This window comes from Coenobita brevimanus, chromosome 47, assembly GCF_032717465.1.
Source record: "Coenobita brevimanus isolate Jiangsu-jjx chromosome 47, ASM3271746v2, whole genome shotgun sequence".
Taxonomy (NCBI): Eukaryota; Metazoa; Arthropoda; class Malacostraca; order Decapoda; family Coenobitidae; genus Coenobita; species Coenobita brevimanus.
This window is the reverse complement of record NC_137000.1, coordinates 2,844,682-2,862,497: the sequence shown is the minus strand read 5'-3', so window position 1 is coordinate 2,862,497 and position 17,816 is coordinate 2,844,682.

The following is a 17,816-nucleotide window of genomic DNA, read 5'->3' as shown; positions in this document are numbered from 1 at the left end:
ATAAAAAGAATATAGTGATCTCAAGTGTGCTTAAAGGTGGTTCGTGTTCTCTGTGACCTCTTACGTAGGCAGGTGTCCAGGTAGCACCATCTGTCCAGTAACTTTATTATTATTATTATTATTATTATTATTATTATTGATGCTGACAGACACCTTTTTACTTGATCCAGGAAGGCTCTCCATTTACTCTAAATCTAACCTCCCCAGTCCAAAAAAAAAAAAAAAAAGCACCCCCTAAAAAGAAAAACCCCGTCTGAAAAATATAAAAAATGCAAAGTATATTTTTAGAAAAAAAAATGTCACCCTCCAAAAGTTAGATGTTTATGAAAGTGAGGCGATTTCTTTGCCAGAGAAGGATTTACTGTATTAACCTTTTCAGACAGACGATTTATCATTCTTGCTAACATCAGACGATTCTTTCCAGCTTAGGACAGATTTTCTTGAACTGTGGATGCTAAATACAGACTTCATTAATCCCTTTACTGAGAGTTCCCTTCCTAAGTCAAGTAAAATCGTCTGAAGGTGGCTAGAATATAGAAAAATTACGTCATCAACCTGAAGGGGTTGAGTTGGTACAGGAACATCGCTCCACTTTTTGGTCGAACAATTCTGAAACCACTACAGGATAATCTGAAAACTCTGCTGGTTTCCAAAGACCGCGTCACTGGGTTTCAAAACTCATTGCTCACTGTCACGTAATTTATCGTAAGAATATGGGTCGAAATGGTCCGAAATAGTACCTAAAGTTACATAATGGTCTGTATCGTCCCGTTTCATTTCGCGCATCAGAAGCAAATAAATACATAAATAAAACATGGTAATTATTTGCATGCATCACACGTTAGTCCATGTGTCATAATGCATCGACCAGGATTCAGAATTTTTGGTCCTACTGTTGTTCATATCTTTGAGTTCGCCCCTAGGTGTTCACTGTCCACTCCCAGGGGCTATTAATGACCTTGTTCTCACTTGTTCTAGCATGCGTTATCTTCGTGTTCTCTCCATGGGTGTTCCTATCCTCGTGTTCTTCCCCAAGTGTTCTGTGTTCACTGCCTTATGGTCGTAGTACTGTGGCCAGTGCTCTGCCTATAGTTTATCGGCTAAGTGTTCATTCCCCGCAAGTGCTCATAGTTCCAAGTGTTCTCTGCAAGTGTTCCGTGTTCACTGGCAGAGGTGTAAGTGTTGTGTTGCGGCCAGTGTAGCGCCTAATGATGACTCTCAATTACCGTTTAGCGGGTAATTAGCACCCAGGTAATGGGGGGTAGGCAGGTGAGACGTGACCTGAGATGATATGGACAGGTGGGCTAAATACATGGATAGATAGATACAGGTAGACGGATAGGTATATAGGCTGACAGGTAGATAAACAGAGAGACAGATAGATACATAGATAGACAAACAGACGTATTGTAACTCGACAGACAGGTAGATCGGGGGAACGAGAGATGGATTGAGATATATGTTTAATTCATAGTTTGCTTTCTGACAGCTTTGTGGCGCTGAAATGTATTTTCATCGCAGCGATCACACCTGTTCCCCCCCCACCACCACCACTTTGGGGACGGATCTTGCTCATACGTCCATATTTACATACACACATACATACATACATACATACATACATGTATATAGTATTATACAGTCATTATTACTCCAAACACGTAGGCACACCTCCCCCATACACAAATTCACTTATGCTCAAAGACACGTAGACAAGGGCACACACACACACACACACACACACACACCGCTCGCTGGCGCAGTGGTAACGTTCTCGCTTGCCATCTGATAGACGGGAGTTCGCGCCTCGCTCAGGTTGCGAAAAGTTTCACTGAAGAAGTGGGTGGTTACTGTCCCCCTTGAGCAAGGGGACGGGTGTGTGGGTGTGTGAAGGTCACAGCCTTGCCCTTAGATCGGACTATATGAGCTCTCAGCTCCCTTCCGGGAGGGTAAAATGCTGACGATCACGACCATCAAGTGATCCTGACCGACCCGGTGAATTACACACACACACACACATACATACATAATCGCACACAGAACACAGGTAGAAACACACACACAACACACACACACACACACACACACACACACACCACCACCACCAATACACATACACATTCACCAACCAATCACTGAGCACAATATAGTATTTAGTAAGAAGTAATTGAGCGCTCCTGACGGCAAAATTATAGACCGAAATTTGGGCCAGAAAAACAGTTATCACCAATCAAAACAAACCAGTATCAACAATCATTTATTTATTTATTTATTTATATTTCCCAAAGAGAGCAGTACCCTGACGAATAATATGCTGAATCCTGAATTAAATTTGTGAATTTTTTCCTCCAGGTACAAAGAGACAATTAAAGCACCTTTTTTGCAAACCCTTTCTGCACTGTGAGGTCTTTTTATTCTGGCTCTTTTATTAGTACTTTCTACTCCATTTTTTTTTTTTTACTATATAGGAATCCTCTCGTTGTGTAAGGGTTAATGTGGAGATATTTTTCTTAAACCTGTCAGGAAATGAGTTCTTCATTAACCTCAATTAAACCGCCTCATGGCAAGGGGAAGAAAAAAAAATATATATATATCACTCTGTCCCGTGTGATGCACAGAAACTTGAATTAATTTTGTCCATTTTTTCGCTAGTACAAAGAGACATTTAAAGCAATTTTTCCTCTTGCAAACCTTTTTTAGTGCGGTGACATTTATAACCAGTTTTTCATCCTTGAGAAGATTTTGTTTATTCCAGAAGACGTTTCCCGTAGTACATGAGATCATACAAGAAGCTAACGTTTCCCTACACGGTGATTATCTTCTGCTAAATATAATTATGGAGGAAGGTAAAATACAAAACACACACACACACACACACACACACACACACACACAAATTAATCCAAGTGACAGGGGGTTAATGGAAATACTGTAGGTCCTAACCCCTTCACTACGAGAGGTGTCACTGAAGGTTAATGAACTCACCTGAAGGAAGCAGGAAGAAGTATACAAACACTTCATCCTGTCCTGTGTAAAGCGCTCAGGCTTGTATAAAACGTGTGTGTGTGTGTGTGTGTGTGTGTGTGTGTGTGTGTGTGTGTGTGTGTGTGTGTGTGTGTGTGTGTGTGTGTGTGTGTGTGTGTGTGTGTGTGTGTGTGTGTGTGTGTGTGTGTGTGTGTGTGTGTGTGTGTGTGTGTCTTTCGTCGATACAAAGCGAGAGGTAATGCATTTTTCTCTTGCAAACTCTTTCCACTCAGTGACGTCTTTCCCCCTCTCGTTCCTTATGATATTTCTCTTTAAAGGGCACCTCTCGCACTGAAGGGGTTGATTGGAGATACTGTAAATTCTAACCCCTTCATTGAAAGAGATCTTCCTTGTTGAATAAAATCGTCTGTAAGAAGTAAAATGAAACTATGAAATTTTAATGAAAGGATTATGGGTTAATGGAGAACACTTAACCTTTTCACGTAAGTGGGTTTTCGTATGCTGAATAAAATCGGCTGGAGGAAGTCAGAATTAACAACAAAAAGCGTCTTCTTATTGAAAGGGTAAAGGAAGACTGTTTTTAAACCTTTTACTAAGGAATCGTCTGACAGTGGTGAGAGAGAGAGAGAGAGAGAGAGAGAGAGAGAGAGAGAGAGCCATCTGCTTCATCAAAGAGTTAAAGGATACTGTCTTTATTTTTATTTTTTTACTTTTTATCACTACAAGAAGTTTCCCTTAATCTCAATAAAATCGAGAGACGGTAGCAAGAATAAAGTAAATAAAATGATATGCACGTACTGAATGGCTTAGTAAAACCAGAAAAGAGCATCACCCTATTAAAGAGATTGAGCATATATTCCTACTTTATTATCAGGTGTGACGAAAAATTCCCATGACACTAAGCTGCACAGGTAGCCAGGTAAGTTTAGACAGAATAATTCACAAGGATAATTATCTTTTCAACAGGATAATTCTCATGGATATTTTTTTCTTTTTCTTTTCCCGACATCAAATATGCATCAGGATAACAGGTTTCCTTTTATCCTATAAGTTTCTTTACATGTGGAAAATAAGATACTCTCTAATCTCCTCAGCCAGTTTTTCAGGCTCTTAATGGATTAATTAAGGCTTGCTGAACCGAGAGGGCAGGGCAGGGCAGGTGGGCTGGCTCCATATTTACAAAGAGTCCTGAGTTTTAGGGCGATAAAGTAAGTAGTCTAGGAGAATTCGTAACACCTTCTTCTTGGCGATCTATTAAGTGTATTACACCTTGTTTTTTTTTTTTTTCGGATGCCTTATTTAAACAGTTTGGATGTTGATATACACGGTAGTTTGTGGAAGATATTGAGGTCCAGTGAGCAGAATCAATCGCCGAGAATGAAGCGTTGCGAACCCTCGAAAGACAATTTGAATAAGACATCAAACTGTGCATATGACTTTTGTTACCGTATTTTTTTTATTCATTTGTTCAGAGACCAAACATTTCACAATCAAACAAGAGTAAAAAAAAGAAAATATGAAAAATACAAAAAACATAGCGATTTCAGATAACAATGAATAGATAAATGAATAACTAAAAATAAAGCTTTGCAGACTTATTTATCCCGTAGGTTAGTGAAGGTTCTTGATAAACATGAGACTGAAGCGCGACCACCTCCCCGGACAGGTGTGGAACAGCTGCATCTCACACCACACCAGTGTACAGATAATTTATTACACCTGCATCACGCTCACCACACCTGCTTCCACCACACTTACCACACCTGCATTACATGTATCACAGATGCTTCCACCACACTTACCACACCTGCATTACATGTATCACAGATGCTTGCATCACACTTACCACACGTCCACACCTCCCTCCACTGCACTTACCACATCTGAACCACCATACTTACCACACCTGCCCCACCACATTTACAACACCTGTAACGCTCACCACACTCACACCATACCTGCACCACACTCACGCCACACCTGCGCCACGCTCAGGTTGCTCTCATCACAACCAGCAGGCGCTCACAAAAGTTGCCTGACCACCCTCCTTCACCCCAGTTGCGTATGTCTTGTCGGAGCCATATAACTTTGTCCTCCACTACACCTGCCCACTTTACCACACCTGCACCACGCTCACCGCATCCGTACCATACTCACCAACCTATATCCCTGGTCACAGTCGCACCACACTCATTATTCACACCACACTCACCACACTTGCACTACACATACCACACCTGCACAACACTCACCAAACCTACACCACACTCATTACAACCGCACCACACTAACCACACCTGCACCACACTCATCACACCTGCACCTGCACCACATAAACCACACCTGCACCAAATTCACCACATCCGCACCACAATCACCACACACACACCACACTCACTATACTTGCAAAACACTCATTACACGAGCATCACTTTCACCACATCTACACCACAGTCACCACACTCACCACACCACCACCACCCCTGTTCCAACGTTGCATCACCTTTAATCTCAGTCAGCACTACCTTAACCTTTCACTGTACCTTCACCCTGCACCATACACCAGAACTGTATTTCTCATCACATTTTTACCTCTCTCTAATCACCACTATATCTCTCTTAAGTCACCAGTGTTGCACCTCTCACAATTTACAACAGACACAGTAAAAGCGTTCAGAAGTGTTAGTTTTTTTACAACAAGAGCTACACATTAGAGAATCCGAAGTCTTTTTACGATATTCATTTTCTCTTGGCAATATTAAGTTTCGAAGTAGCTAAGTGGCAGCGTAAAGCAACTATTAACTGCGGTTGTACAGTTCCAGCCAATATTCCTCGTACACTGCTTCGTAACTGCCTGAGAACCAAATGAGATCTTGCTAAACTAACCGGCAATATTTCTGCAGACTGGAAGAGTTATGGGCTAATCTCGCTCCACTAATTCAGAGCCCCAGACGCGCAAAGGGATATTTGACCACAGCTGCACCTCTCCCACCTCCTTCGACACCTGCACCTTTCCCACCTCCCTCCACACCTTCACCTTTCCCACCTCCCTTCACTGCTGCACCTCTCCCACCTCCCCCCACACGTGCACTCCTCGCCACTGATGCTCTAACACTCATTACGATATAACATTTAATCTTTGTTACCCCCCCTCACAGCACTGATTACTGCTGTACAATTCATTTCTTACCACAATTACACCCTCTCATCGTTAACTACAGCTGCACCTTTAACTATTACGGTGTCATTTACCTCTTAACACAACTGCAATTCACCATCGACGACTGGTGTATCTCTCATTGTTTACTACAGCTGTGCCTCTCACTACTACTGTGTCCCCCACCTTTTATCACAACTGCACCCTCTCATCGCTGACTACTGCTGTACCTTTAACTGTTGCGGTACATTTGCCCCTGAGTACACTTGCACCCCTTCACCACTGACTACAACTGAACCCCCCATCGTCAGCTTCATCTGTACCTTTCACTGTTACTTTACCTGCACCTCTCATCTTTCACCCTGAAATGGTAGAATCTCCTTGGCTGATATTCTCTTTAGATTTGGAGGTTTCTGATACCCCTTTCTTAACAATTCGCTTTAACGTTACACCCAAGTATTATCTTTTATACTGTTTATATCTTTTTACCTTCAGCATCGATTTCGTAAGGAGCATTCATGAAAATATTAACTCATCGCATATAGGAATTAACTGGTGAGGAAGACGTAACAGGGAGCCTCCTCAACCCACGAGTATAGAAGTCGGGCCGATATTCTCGTCGAAGGAAGCTCCCAAACACCTTTCCAAAGCGATTTATTTTGCTCATCACACTTTATTAATTATTCTGTGATATACAAATCCCTGTGACGTCGCCATAGTCTGGATAAATAACGTATAGAAGGATATTAACCAGCCATATCCAAAAATAAATCGCTAAGGAGGAGGTGCTAGGGAGGCTCCTTAACCCACGAGAATACGAACCCCAGTCTCTGTTTTAAGTCTCAGCTTCCGATAATATACGTGGCTTTGTGTTTATTGTTCCACCATCCAGTTTACTGAAGGCGACATAGCAGATTAAGTATTATAGTGTTCTGACGTGTGTTTGTCTTGGGAGGGTTCGTGATGCCTCCTCCTCAGTGAATTTATTTTTCGCAACATATCTTAATATCCTCTGATGTCCTACTGACCCAAATTAAAGTATGACGATATTTAAAAGATATTCGTAACATGGAGGGGGAATATCAGTATGTAGACCTAAATACCTTATATATCATTCACGCAAATCATGTTTATAAAAGATATACGTAACATACAAGAAAATATCAATGGGTAAAATGCAAAATATATCGCTAAGAAAAATGTGTAGCGAGTCTCCTGTGCCAGCGAGAACACGGCACACTGATTTTACCTTCTGTTTCGCCCTGCCCGATGGAAATATCTTAGTCAGAGCTTTATGCTTGGAATGTAGGACGGGAAAAGCACTCATTTCTCTGCTTACAATAATATATGTGGCATTGTTGTTGTATGTACACGATTCAACGTCGCACATTAGTCCACGTGGTATAAGCTTGCTGATCTCTGTAGCCTCTTTTCCTTAGCGATTTATTTTGCGTATTACACCTTGATAAACAACAATGGCTTACATAGAGGTTTAAAGCTTCTACACTGATTGCATCAGTAACATACAAGATAATATTAAGATGTAATATTCAGATTAAATAACAAAAAGATAAGGTGCATCGAAGTTTCCTGTTAACCAGATTACAACTCGGTCTCCTACGCAACTTCGCAGCCTCCTACACCATCGAAAAACGTGAGAGCTCCTATACGAGTTGTCTTGCCCCTAGTTACTCATCTATTGCTCAGTCTCCTAGACCACCTGCAATACTACTCAGTCTCATCCATCATCGACAATACTACTGACTGCTCCTGTACTTGTTGTCCTGCCCTCCAGTTGTCCAGGCTGACTGTCTCCATTAAGCTGCTGACCCTAAGGTGCTTAATTCTGCTGATCTCACGAAAGCTCTTTACCGCGCTGACAGACAAAGCCGGCCAGGCTTGCAGCAACAGCCATGGCAGATTCTCACCGAAATATTACATAGTTTGTGATGCGAAGGAAGTTAAAAATGATACTACTATTGATACTTCTACTACTACTGCTACTACTGCTACCATTACTACTACTACAACTTCTACAACTACTACTACTACTACAACTACTTCGACTACTACTACCTTCTACTACTACAATTTAGTAGTAGTAGCAGTATTGCAGTTGTAGTTGAGAAACCCAGGTCTGCCTGGCCGATCAGTCCCATCAACGGCAGGCAAGCAATCGCTCTTGCAAGACCATCCCATGCAGCAAACCGATGTTACCATGCGATTAAAAGCTCCTTGCCACAGTGAGGCGCAGGGAAGAGTGAAGAGATTTGGTTCCTGGATGACACCACATTTGCTTCTCTCCACCCAAATAACAAGGGGATTATAATAAGCTCCACATCACCTAGTTAAGTAGTAGTAGTAGTAGTAGCAGTAGTAGTAATAGTGGTGGTGGTGGTGGTGGTCGTCGTCGTCGTAGTATGCCCAGGGTCAATGGTTTGTGAATGAGGCATGCTGTTATCATTTGTCACTCTTTTTTGCGTTCTCTTTCCTTGTTTTCTGGACCCTACCTCACCGCATTCTTTGGTAGGGAAAAACAGTCAGGATGATGATGATGATGATAATGATGATTATCTGTCTGCGACTGAACCATGAAATATTTTTCTAACCAGTCATCAACTTTTGAATTAAATGACTATTACGAAAATTGCAAGAATGTTTCACGAGAATTTCGCATAAGGCAGTACCCCAATAATTTTCTATTCTAGACTCAGGTGAAACTAATATCAGCAAAGGCAATTGCTCCTGTAAAGCTACTTCCAGATATTGCACACGCAGCATAAAATCTATTTCCCAAGTTGCACTGCACTCTGTTAACCTGTCTAGCTTTGGCGATTTTCCTCCGAATCAGACGAACTTGCTCAACCATGAGCATATTGTCTCACACCGGACTGGTCGCATTGTCATCCTTCCTTTGCAGTTTTCTGTTTCTCCTCATGGACATTTTTTAATATATTTCTTATTTTACTCGTATCATTTGTGTCCCGTGTCTTTTTTTTTTCTTTCCGAGTTTCTGTTTCTCCTCAATCAAATTTTTCAGTCTGACTGCGTTATTCTGTTTCTGTTTTTAAAGTCCTGGTTTTGCCTTTGTTCCATCTCTTCCCTTTCTATTTGTCTTCGTTAAATTTGTTCAGTTGTTCAGATTTCTTTTTCTCCCTATGGCAGTTTTTTGAACACACATTTCTTGGCATTCGTATTATTATAGTGTTCTGTCCTCGTCTTCGTCTCCTTTACCTTACTTTTGTATTAGTTGCTGTTCAGTTTCTGGTTTCTTCTCCTTCCATTTTTTCTAGCCAATGTGTATTACTTTATTCGTATTATCGGTGTCCTAGCTTTGTCTTCCTAATTTTTCTTCGGTTCTTGGTCTTTGTTTCTTTTCAGCTTTCTTGTTTCTCTCACTTCATTTTTTCAGTCTATATGTCTTGCTTTATTTGTATTGTCTTGTGTCCTATTCTTGTCTTTGTCCCATTTCTTCTTCCCCGTATCTTTGTTCCTCTTCATTTTTCTGTTCCTCCTCATGCAGTTCTTCTATTAACCTGTCTTTTTTTTATTCGTATTATGTGTTCTATCCTTCTCTTCATCCCATTTCTCTTTCTGTTTCCCTCACCTCACCCTACGTACTTCTTATGTCTATCTCTCTCTTCACCCCAGTTTTGTCTATCTCTCTCCTTACCTCACTTTTCATGTCTATCTCTCTCCTCATCACACTTTTCATGTCTATCTCTCTCCTCATCGCACTTTTTATATGTACCTCCCACCTGACTCTACTTTTTTTTATGTTTATCTCTCACCTCACGCCACTTTTCATGTCTCTCTCCCTCTCTCTCTTCACCCCACTTTCCATGTCTATCTCTCTCCTCATCCCACTTTTTATATTATCTCTCCCACATTTTTATCTCTATCTCTCCTTGGCTAAATAAAATCATCTGGTTTTAATAAGATTGATGATAAAAATAAAGTCTCCTGACCAAGAGGGCGACCTTACAACCTCCTCAACTCAATTCCGTCAGCTGCCAGTATCGTGATGGGTCCCTATATTTTTGCATATAGAGTGGTGTTTCGGTCTGATAGAGAGGCAGAATGAAGAGAATGACGTTTTTTATGCCTTCTATCTTCTTCAGTAGTGGTTTGGCCCGATATAGAGGCAGAATGAAGAGAATGAAGTTTTTTCTTTTTTATGCTTCCTATCTTCCTTCTTCACCCGATATGATAGACAGAATGAAGAGAATGAAACTTTACAGTACGTTTTCTTTCTACCTGTTTCACTGGTTAAATAGTAATGCCAAACCATGCTAATAGCGTCTGTTCATCAAGTATCTTTGCTAATCACTTTTAGGCTTCCGTGATTCACTTTCAGGTGAACAAATATGTCTCAAGTTAATTGACGGTGATTACCAGAGCTGTCCCGACCATTAGACAGGAGTAGTGAATCATGTTACTAATCATTTCGCTACCAGGTGCCCCTTGTGTAAAGAAAAAATAATAGCGGTAGGAAGATTTTAACACAGTATATAAGTAGCCATTTTACCAATAAGGCTAAAGTTTAAAAAATAAGAATGATACGGCAGTGTCATCGTGTAAAAGGTCGCCACAATCAGCAATATTACACTCAGCCAAAGTGCTCGTCTGTAGCGGCAACGGGGGACACTTAAGCAAGCAACGTTCCCATGACTGATGACTGTCAAGGAGGGGGTAACATTAATCACGGAGCAAGAAAAAAGTAAGAAAAATTATCCCCCAAAAATATCGTGCGGGGAAACCAGGATGCCAGGAAAAAAATTAATGAGAATCCGAAAAAAAAAAAAATTGGCAAGAAAAATTACTCAAAAATATCGTGCGAGGAAACCAAAATACCGAAAAAAAAATAATAATAAAAAGCTGAGTAAAGTACGGTAAGAAAAATACATCCGAAGAATCATACAAGGTAGCCAAGATGTCAACAAATAATAATAATAATAATAATAATAATAATAATAATAATACTGAAACGCAGGGAAAATGACGAAAAAAGTTCCAAAAAATCATAAACCACGATCCCGACAAAAATATGAGGAAAAAAAAGAGGAGTATGTGGCTGGTGGATGTGAGAGAGGAAAGGTAAAAAATTTAAATCCCTAATTGCATTTTTGTCTCATTCGTTTTCTTCATCACCATGAATAATGCGCGTAAAATACGAAAGCTAATTTTGGGGAGTTAGAGGAGAAATTGGCGCTGTCAACCGGGGATAGGGCTAGAGAGTGAGTGAGTGTGTGAATTATTATCTGCAACGCTGGGAGAATGGGTAAGTGAGTGAGTAATGTAGTGCCGGAAAAGTACGTGAGTGACTGAGCGAGTGAGTGAGTGGGTGGGTGAATGAGTGAGTGACTGCGTGAGTTAGTGTGCGTAGTGTTGGGAGAGAGCAAGTGAATGAGTGAATGTAGTAGTGGAAGTAAGCAGATAAGTAATCAAATGACTGGGGAGTGAGGGAGTGAGTGAGGGTAGTCTGGGAGAATGAGTGAGCGAATGTAGTCTGGGAGAGTTTGCGTGAGTGAGTGAGTGAGCAAACTATAATCTGAAATTTTAGGAGAATAGATGCTTGAGAAAATAAGAAACAAAGTAAATTAATGAGCCTCCACAATGCAAGCAGAGTAATTGATTTATTTAACTACTGAAATTTGGTGAATGAATGAGTGACTGATGTAAATGTGAATGAGTGAATGATGTATGAGTGGCTGAGTGGGTATGCAACGCTAGGAGAATGAATGAGTGATATATTGTAGTGAGGAGACTGTAAGAGTGAATATGTGAGTGGGTGCTGACAGTGATGAGAATATGTAAATGAGAGTGTGAAATTGAGTCAAAGAGCATCTACAGTGCTAGGAGAGTGAGTGAGTGAGTAAGGAGAACGAATAGGTGAGTGAATGAGTTCATGAGTGAGTGAACAAGTGAGCTAGTGCCCATGACTGTGGCGTGGTCCTTCCCCACAACGACGGAGGGGCACAGTGGAATGAGCGAAGTTGCGTGCTACATCACACAAGCGCTTCTGCGGCTGCCTCCTTTGTCTCCCCCTCACGTCAGCTCACCCACCTTACCCTGTTTCCCTTCAGCATCCTCAGTCAACCTCATCTTGGTCGAAAATAGCCACCTGTCTCCGTCGCTCTGAGTATAAATGCCTCTGGTACTTGGTGGAATAATGGAAGAATTTTGAAAGAGAAGTATTTTATCATCTCCCTTCACATCAGCTCCCCACAGTACCCTGTTTCCCATCAGCATCCTCTGCCAGTCCCTTCTTGGTCAAAAATATTAATCTTTGTAAGTCGTTGTGAGTTTAGACGGAATCTGTACTTCGTGAAATAATGAGGAGATTCTGGGAGACGAGCTCTCTCTCTCTCTCACTCTCTCTCTCTCTCTCTAATGGTACCCTGTTTACCTTTCAGCATCCTCGGTAAACTCCATCTAGTCAAAAATAAGTGGAGTTTCTGGGTTGTTGTGCCTTTAGATACTCTTCGTTGTTGTTACTTGAATGAATATATATAGAAAATGGTCGAGACTACTAAGAGTTTGAGATATTTTACCTTCTATGACCGAGAACTTAGTAAATATGCCAGTCTTAGCTTTCAGTGATTGGGCATTTGGTTTTAAAGAAGAATGATTTCACTGAGGATGTGGACTGAGATAAAATGAAATTCCATCGACCGGAGTTCCTTGTTTTTCTCAGCATCCAGCAGTCTTCCCCATCACTTATCAAAAGAACGTCTTTCATAGTTGTTGTACCTTGACTGAACTCTGATAGCTGGCAAAACTTAGCCGATCATCGAACAGACTGTGAAATTAGCTTATTTTAGCTTCCTGTATCCGGGTACATGGACTGGATAGTTTTAGCTTTCTGTAACCGAGTTCTTAATCAGAGGAGGGAGTTCTAAGAATCCGTTTGGATAATTTTGCTTTGATGGGTAGAAAAACTAATAATAATAGAACAGGTTTTGACTTTCAGTGTCCGCCAATATAGTTTAAAGTTAGTTATCTTTAAATGGCCAGGCATTTCTTAAAAAAAAAAATGCAAGCCTTCAAAGAGGCTGTGCATTTTTTAGTTCTTTTATCTCTTGACGACTGAAGGCTTGGTCAAAAAATACCTTGGCTTTAGAGAGGCTGTTCGTTTGAAGGAAGGTTTGAATGCTGAGTGCTTGAAGGTGTGGCACAGTCTCCTACTTTTGCGTTTTCCTTTTCACATTTTCGTTTCCGATATATAATAGTGCGATGATGATGATGATGATGATGATGATGAGAGGGCTTTCTCTGTCTAACAAGTCTTATTATTCTCATCATCATTGTTCCTCATTAGAGACAAACAATCAGTAATGAGGGGTTATTACTAATTCCCTCCCTCCCTCTCTCTCTCTCTCTCTCTCTCTCTCTCTAACTAGCACAACTTCAACGACCCATGACCTTCCGTACCCTGAGCATCTAATGTGTTGTCCCTTAATTGGATGGCGAATATTAAGAGGCAGCAGTTCGTCTCAGCTGTCCTATCTACTTCAAATTGCTGGGGTCTGTTTTTAGTTTGGAGACAGAACTTTCGATATTTTTATCAAGCAACTAGATTAATATAAAAAAGAAAAGAAAAAACAGTCGTTGTACCCTGTAACCAAATTGAATGAAGAATATCGTGAGTCAACAAGTATTTTATTCTGTCTAATTTTCTTCAGATATATAGGATCTTTTTTTTTTTTTTTTTTTTTTTTGGTTTAGACAGAGTTCGATATTTTTATCAAAGTGCTAGATTAATAATGTAAGAGAAGAAGGAAAATCTACTAGTGCAACCCTCTAACTTAATTGAACGACTAATATTAAAAGTCAGCACCTCTCCTCTTCTGACCCCAGCTCCCTCGAATACAAATGCTCCCTGTGTTACCTCGTTCACAGTATTCACATTTCCCTCCTGTCAAAATTCATGAGTAGAAATGTGAATGCAGGTTAAATGGACGTGGAATATCAAGAGTTAGCAACTATCGTCTTCTGTTACGTCTGTTCCGAATATGTGTGTGTGTGTGTGTGTGTGTGTGTGTGTGTGTGTGTGTGTGTGTGTGTGTGTGTGTGTGTGTGTGTGTGTGTGTGTGTGTGTGTGTGTGTGTGTGTGTGTGTGTGTGTGTGTGTGTGTGTGTGTGTGTATGTGTGTGTGTGTGTGTGTGTGTGTGTGTGTGTGTGTGTGTGTGTGTGTGTGTGTGTGTGTGTGTGTGTGTGTGTGTGTGTGTGTGTGTGTGTGTGTGTGTGTGTGTGTGTGTGTGTGTGTGTGTGTGTGTGTGTGTGTGTGTGTGTGTGTGTGTGTGTGTGTGTGTGTGTGTGTGTGTGTGTGTGTGTGTGTGTGTGTGTGTGTGTGTGTGTGTGTGTGTGTGTGTGTGTGTGTGTGTGTGTGTGTGTGTGTGTGTGTGTGTGTGATTTATAATTGTACAAATGGAAGTCGGGAAGACCGTTAGAGATAAATAACACCTTAATTTCAACATTTATAACAAGGCAGACACATGTGTGAGAGAAATTAATCACACGATATATTAAAGACGAGAGACCTAACATTCTTAAGTGGTTCTTGAAGTGATGCTACAAGATACTTATACGTTCTTGGAGTTATACCATATTATTCAACTGTCTATCTTACCATGTGTCTATCTATCTGTATGTATGTATGTCTATCTATCTATCTATCTATCTATCTATCTATCTATATATATATATATATATATATATATATATATATATATATATATATATATATATATATATATATATATATATATCCATCTGTTTATGTCTGTCTGTCCATCCATCCATCTATCTGTCCATTCATCCATCCACACATCCAACCATCCATCTGTCTATCAATATGCCTGTCTCTCTATCTTTCTCTCGGTCAATCTGTTTTGTCTGTGTGTCTCTCTGTGTATTTATCTATCTATCTTATTCATTCATCCATCTATCTGTCTGCTTATCCCTCTATCTATTAGTCGACCATTTAGTCTATGTATCTGTCCATCTACCCACCTCTCTATCCGCCTATCTATCCATCTGTCCATCCACCCATCCATCCACCTGTCAATGTAGCTACCTGTCTGTAAGTCCCATTTCACTATCTCTTCCTTTCAGACGCACTATCTCATCCTCTTAGACATTATTACCTCTAAGTCCGAGTGCCAGCATCTTTGATATACGGGAGCCGACTTCTTACGTCCCTGCTTAAATTGCCTGCTTTGCCCCGTTACGTATATGGCAAGCAGTTGTGGCGTTAGTTGTGGGTTTAGTTCGTAACAAAACACTCCTTTATTTACTTGGATTCACACTTCTGGTACTCATTTGTGTGTGTGTGTGTGTGTGTGTGTGTGTGTGTGATGTATTTTATTATTGAAAATCAGTATAAAGTCTATGTATATTTTTTTTTTTGCATCAAGCTTCCATTATTTTTTGAGTTACAGAAAAAACATATATGTTGACACAGAACAGCATTAGTTTTAATTACAACTTGATTCCCGTTGCAAACATACTTCCCCTGACCTATGAGGCATGATTTGTTCGAGCGAGCGAAGCGAGCGAGCGAGAACACAAAAATTTGTCACAGTTTGGACCCCCGACATATGTACCCGAGCGAAAGTTTTATCGCATCAGCATGAAACAGGGGCAGGGGTCGGGAGGAAAATTCTGTATTACACTAGCGAACTTTTTTAGGATATCTCATCCAATATTGAAGCTACAAGAAGGAGACACCAATTAGGAAATCGCATAAAAATCCTCAATTATTTTCATTTCATAGACAACCCATAATTCCCAATAGTTTTTCCGTAAATCGAGGAAACGATTTTTTATAAGGCAGATTAGCGTACCAGCCTACTGCGCAACAGGCAACAGTCTAAGGTTGCGTGAGTAGAGCAGCAGTATTTTCCAACAATTACTGAGAGCAAACAGGTTTTGCCTTTTCAAAGGGAAAGCCTTAGACCTGAAATTAATACAAGAGGAGTATTAGTTTTAGGAAGTGTGAGGGAATATTGCTGGTGTAATCTAATAAGTTATTTTTAGTATTTTCAGGCCAAGAAATCAGAGAAATAATGAGCCACATGAGACAATATTCAGCACTGCCTGACTTGCTCGCTCGCACGCTCGAACACGTTCCACACTTTCAGTATGGACGCCTGTTACACGTTAATACAGCGGCTACAACAACAGTATATCTGGTGTATAAGTAAGACCCTTATTATGATGTGTGAATAACTGTGAGGTCCATTGCACTGGTCATGGTGTTTCATACTTCTCTTACCTCAGTGCCTGCGTTTTCATTGGGTGTGAATCCTACCTCTCCCTGTTTCGTTGGTGAGAAGGTTTGCATGACGATGACGATGACGATGATGATGATGATGATGATGATGATGACGATGCCTATCTAATTAAACTACTCTAACCACTCTTTTGACAAAATCCTAGGTACTGTATATGTTTCGGCATTTGTACCTAGGTTTTTCCCTGGCTCTCTCCTTTTTTTTTTTTTTTACACACTGCATCACTTACCTCTAGTCGGTACTCACAGCTTAGAGGTGTTGAGTTTCACCTCTCTATATACACTCCCTTTCCGTCCTCTCTTTCTATCCTCTCTACTAATCTCGTCTCTCCATCTTCTCTATTCACACTCTATTCCAGTCCTCTCTTTTTATCTCTTCTTTCCATCCTCTCTTTCCACACTCCCCTCTTCCTCTCGGTCAATCTGCTCCTACTCTCCGTGCAACCCATTGATCCTTTACACATTTCTGACCCATAACCCCGGGTCCTGCCGTCCCCTTCACCTGAAAATCTCCAATGGCCCTTACAGATCGTCTACTCACACCTCACCTTTCATTTCTGACTCATCGTACCCGTCCTCATAATCCCTTAGGCCTAATACTGATCCATAGTCTTCCTCGTTTACTTAATTCTCTAATAAAAAGCTTCAATACTTTCTTTACAGCAGGTCTTCTCGCACTCCGTCTTTCACTGCTGCCTTTTAACACAGCCATCTCGTTATTACACTGATCCCAACACTGACCCATATCCTCCGGCTCTTACTTTATCCCATTCACCAAAAAGAATCTATAGCCCTTACAACTCATCTCACACCCCACACTCGCTATTTTCACCCCACATTCTATATTTATACCTCTTAGTGTGGTGCTGGAGAGGGATGCTTTCATGTGGTGGCACTGATATAACAGGAGGCAGGTTGAGAACTTTGTCTTGCAGTCCACCAGGTTCACATTTAGTCGAGCCTTGGGATGCACCTACTACCTCATTGCATCTCTTCTGTCATTCCTCGTTCCTTCTCTCCTTCAAACCTGTATCTTCCATCTCTTTCCCGGTCCTTTTCCCCTACAAATTTCACCTCCCTTGCACTCGACTTCTCGCACCTTGCACCCTACCCTCAGCATCTCGCCCTCAATTTTCATGCCTGCTTCTCTCCTCCAGGACATCTTTTCCCTCTAGACCCCTGTCCCCTGGGAAACCTTGCTCATCATATACCCAATTTCTTAACCTCAAAAGGCCCCCCTCCCCCTTCATCTCCTTCTCCTCTATCCTATCCCTTCCCTCCTCGTAGAATTATCACATCAAATGAAGCGTCATCTTTCATGTTACTTTCTCTCTATCATCATACTCTCTTTTTTTACTATTCCATCTTTAGCTACTC